We start from the raw sequence: 5000 nt of genomic DNA, 5'->3' as shown, positions 1-5000 counted from the left end.
TTCCCATAGGGATGCATTGGCCAGCGCTGATTGGCCGAATTCCGTACTCTGGCCAATCAGTGCTGGCCAATGCATTCTATTAGCTTGATGAAGCAGAGTGTGCACAAGGGTTCAAGCGCACCCTCGGCTCTGATGTAGCAGAGCCGAGGCTGCACAAGGGTTCAAGCGCACCCTCGGCTCTGATGTAGGAGAGCCGAGGGTGCACTTGAACCCTTGTGCACCCTCAGCTCTGCTACATCAGAGCCGAGGGTGCGCTTGAACCCTTGTGCACACTCTGCTTCATCAAGCTAATAGAATGCATTGGCCAGCGCTGATTGGCCAATGTATTCTATTAGCCTGATGAAGTAGAGCTGAATGTGTGTGCTAAGCACACACATTCAGCTCTACTTCATCGGGCTAATAGAATGCATTGGCCAGCGCTGATTGGCCAGAGTACGGAACTCGACCAATCAGCGCTGGCTCTGCTGGAGGAGGCGGAGTCTAAGATCGCTCCACACCAGTCTCCATTCAGGTCCGACCTTAGACTCCGCCTTCTCCGGCAGAGCCAGCGCTGATTGGCCGAAGGCTGGCCAATGCATTCCTATGCGAATGCAGAGACTTAGCAGTGCTGAGTCAGTTTTGCTCAACTACACATCTGATGCACACTCGGCACTGCTACATCAGATGTAGCAATCTGATGTAGCAGAGCCGAGGGTGCACTAGAACCCCTGTGCAAACTCAGTTCACGCTAATAGAATGCATTGGCCAGCGCTGATTGGCCAATGCATTCTATTAGCCCGATGAAGTAGAGCTGAATGTGTGTGCTAAGCACACACATTCAGCACTGCTTCATCACGCCAATACAATGCATTAGCCAGTGCTGATTGGCCAGAGTACGGAATTCGGCCAATCAGCGCTGGCTCTGCTGGAGGAGGCGGAGTCTAAGATCGCTCCACACCAGTCTCCATTCAGGTCCGACCTTAGACTCCGCCTCCTCCAGCAGAGCCAGCGCTGATTGGTCGAGTTCCGTACTCTGGCCAATCAGCGCTGGCCAATGCATTCTATTAGCCCGATGAAGTAGAGCTGAATGTGTGTGCTTAGCACACACATTCAGCTCTACTTCATCAGGCTAATAGAATACATTGGCCAATCAGCGCTGGCCAATGCATTCTATTAGCTTGATGAAGCAGAGTGTGCACAAGGGTTCAAGCGCACCCTCGGCTCTGATGTAGCAGAGCCGAGGCTGCACAAGGGTTCAAGTGCACCCTCGGCTCTCCTACATCAGAGCCGAGGGTGCGCTTGAACCCTTGTGCAGCCTCGGCTCTGCTACATCAGAGCCGAGGGTGCGCTTGAACCCTTGTGCACACTCTGCTTCATCAAGCTAATAGAATGCATTGGCCAGCACTGATTGGCCAGAGTACGGAATTCGGCCAATCAGCGCTGGCCAATGCATTCTATTAGCCCGATGAAGTAGAGCTGAATGTGTGTGCTAAGCACACACATTCAGCACTGCTTCATCACGCCAATACAATGCATTAGCCAGTGCTGATTGGCCAGAGTACGGAATTCGGCCAATCAGCGCTGGCTCTGCTGGAGGAGGCGGAGTCTAAGATCGCTCCACACCAGTCTCCATTCAGGTCCGACCTTAGACTCCGCCTCCTCCAGCAGAGCCAGCGCTGATTGGCCGAATTCCGTACTCTGGCCAATCAGCACTGGCTAATGCATTGTATTGGCTTGATGAAGCAGTGCTGAATGTGTGTGCTTAGCACACACATTCAGCTCTACTTCATCGGGCTAATAGAATGCATTGGCCAGCGCTGATTGGCCGAATTCCGTACTCTGGCCAATCAGCACTGGCTAATGCATTGTATTGGCTTGATGAAGCAGTGCTGAATGTGTGTGCTTAGCACACACATTCAGCTCTACTTCATCGGGCTAATAGAATGCATTGGCCAATCAGCGCTGGCCAATGCATTCTATTAGCGTGAACTGAGTTTGCACAGGGGTTCTAGTGCACCCTCGGCTCTGCTACATCAGATTGCTACATCTGATGTAGCAGTGCCGAGTGTGCATCAGATGTGTAGTTGAGCAAAACTGACTCAGCACTGCTAAGTCTGCATTCGCATAGGAATGCATTGGCCAGCCTTCGGCCAATCAGCGCTGGCTCTGCCGGAGGAGGCGGAGTCTAAGGTCGGACCTGAATGGAGACTGGTGTGGAGCGATCTTAGACTCCGCCTCCTCCAGCAGAGCCAGCGCTGATTGGCCGAATTCCGTACTCTGGCCAATCAGCACTGGCTAATGCATTGTATTGGCTTGATGAAGCAGTGCTGAATGTGTGTGCTTAGCACACACATTCAGCTCTACTTCATCGGGCTAATAGAATGCATTGGCCAGCGCTGATTGGCCGAATTCCGTACTCTGGCCAATCAGCACTGGCTAATGCATTGTATTGGCTTGATGAAGCAGTGCTGAATGTGTGTGCTTAGCACACACATTCAGCTCTACTTCATCGGGCTAATAGAATGCATTGGCCAATCAGCGCTGGCCAATGCATTCTATTAGCGTGAACTGAGTTTGCACAGGGGTTCTAGTGCACCCTCGGCTCTGCTACATCAGATTGCTACATCTGATGTAGCAGTGCCGAGTGTGCATCAGATGTGTAGTTGAGCAAAACTGACTCAGCACTGCTAAGTCTGCATTCGCATAGGAATGCATTGGCCAGCCTTCGGCCAATCAGCGCTGGCTCTGCCGGAGGAGGCGGAGTCTAAGGTCGGACCTGAATGGAGACTGGTGTGGAGCTATCTTAGACTCCGCCTCCTCCAGCAGAGCCAGCGCTGATTGGTCGAGTTCCGTACTCTGGCCAATCAGCACTGGCCAATGCATTTCTATGGGGAAAAGTTAGCTTGCGAAAATCGCAAACTGACAGGGATTTCCATGAAATAAAGTGACTTTTATGCCCCCAGACATGCTTCCCCTGCTGTCCCAGTGTCATTCCAGGGTGTTGGTATCATTTCCTGGGGTGTCATAGTGGACTTGGTGACCCTCCAGACACGAATTTGGGTTTCCCCCTTAACGAGTTTATGTTCCCCATAGACTATAATGGGGTTCGAAACCCATTCGAACACTCGAACAGTGAGCGGCTGTTCGAATCGAATTTCGAACCTCGAACATTTTAGTGTTCGCTCATCTCTACTCATTACAAGGTTTACACACCGAAGATGAAATCACTAACTATCAGTAGTTGGAACATACAAGGGCTGAACGCCTCAGCCTTTGGATCTAAATCAAAAGATCCAGACTTCATAGACAGACTAAAAAACATAGACATTCAAATCCTCCTAGAGACATGGACCCGGGCAGATGACGAGTCCCTAACACCCATGGGCTACAAGGAATTCTCAGTGCCCGCCCAGAAAAATAAGACCACCAAACATGGCCGCCACTCAGGAGGCATACTAATATGGTACAAGGAGGAGCTCAAAGAACACGTAAAAGCTACCAAACGTGGAACTAATCACATATGGATAAAAATAAGCAGCTCCATCCTCAGCGGCCAGCAGGACATCTATCTCTGTGCAGTATATATGCCCCCACCAGGGTCCCCCTACCACGACCCCGACACTTACGAGGTCCTACAAAGGGAAGCTGTCCACTTCCAACCCAAAGGCAGAGTACTAATATGCGGAGAACTGAATGCAAGGACAGGCACAGAGTTAGACTACCTGCCTCCTGACGACAACCCACATACGCACGGTAGTGAGATCCACCACCCAGAACCCACACAGACAAGAAGAAACAGCCAAGACAGAATTGTCAACAAGAGTGGGAGACAACTGCTGAACATGTGCCGAAGCCTAGGACTGTACATAATAAACGGACGTACCACAGGCGATCCCAGAGGACGCTTCACACTAAACTCTCAAGTGGGCAACAGCGTGGTGGACTATGCCATTACAGACGCAGACCTGTCAGACATTGAAAACTTCACAATCGCACCTGACTCCCATCTATAAGACCACAACCAGATCCTACTATACATGAGAACCAGGAACAAAACACCCACACATGAGCCCCAACAGTCCGGCCTCTACAACCTACCAAGACATTTCAAATGGGCCAACCACCAGGCCATAGAATATACCAACGCAACCAACCGACCCGAAATCAAGACACTGCTCACAAACTTCCATACAAAAACCTATCAGCCAGACCAACAGGGAGTCACCAGAGCTGTGAAGGATCTCAAGTACATCCTACAGACCACAGCAGAACTAGCAGGCCTGAAACGAACCAAACCCATAAGACAAACCAACAAACAGTCCCACAAATGGTTCGACAGCGACTGCACAGCACTACGCCATACCCTAAGAACAGCCTCCAACCAAAAACACAGGGACCCCAACAACAAGGAGGTGAGGGAAGCCTACAACAATCTATGCAAGCAATACAAGGGCACCCTCAGAGAGAAGAAACAGAGATACCTCTCCCACAAAATCGAGCAACTAGAGGACTCCCTCCAGGACAGCTCATTCTGGGAGACCTGGCACCACATGGGCACAAAGCCCAAGAAAAACTCTCTCCACATCCAAAATGGCAATATCTGGCTCAACTACTTCAGAGGTCTCTACAAAAACATCCCAGAACAGCAACAGATAATCACCAAACTGAGGGACATGGAGAAAGTCATCAAAGACTTCCAGAACCCTCTGGACTCACCAATCACCATAAAAGATAAACAGGAAAGAATTGTCCTGCTGAAAGGCAAAAAGGCCAGTGGCCCTGACGGCATCCTACCAGAGATGATCAAATACAGCTCTCCAGCAATACACGCGGCACTGGCAAAGCTATTCACCCTCGTGCTCAATGCTGGACACTTCCCCGAAGACTGGAACAAAGGGCTCATAACCCCCATCTACAAGAATGGGGACCAATATGACCCCAACAACTACAGAGGGATCTGCGTCAGCAGCACGCTGGGGAAACTGTTCAACAGCATCATCAATAACAGAATCCTCACCTTC

The sequence above is a fragment of the Leptodactylus fuscus genome, chromosome 1 (assembly GCF_031893055.1).
Source record: "Leptodactylus fuscus isolate aLepFus1 chromosome 1, aLepFus1.hap2, whole genome shotgun sequence".
Lineage (NCBI taxonomy): Eukaryota > Metazoa > Chordata > Amphibia > Anura > Leptodactylidae > Leptodactylus > Leptodactylus fuscus.
Note: the sequence above shows the minus strand (reverse complement) of the source record.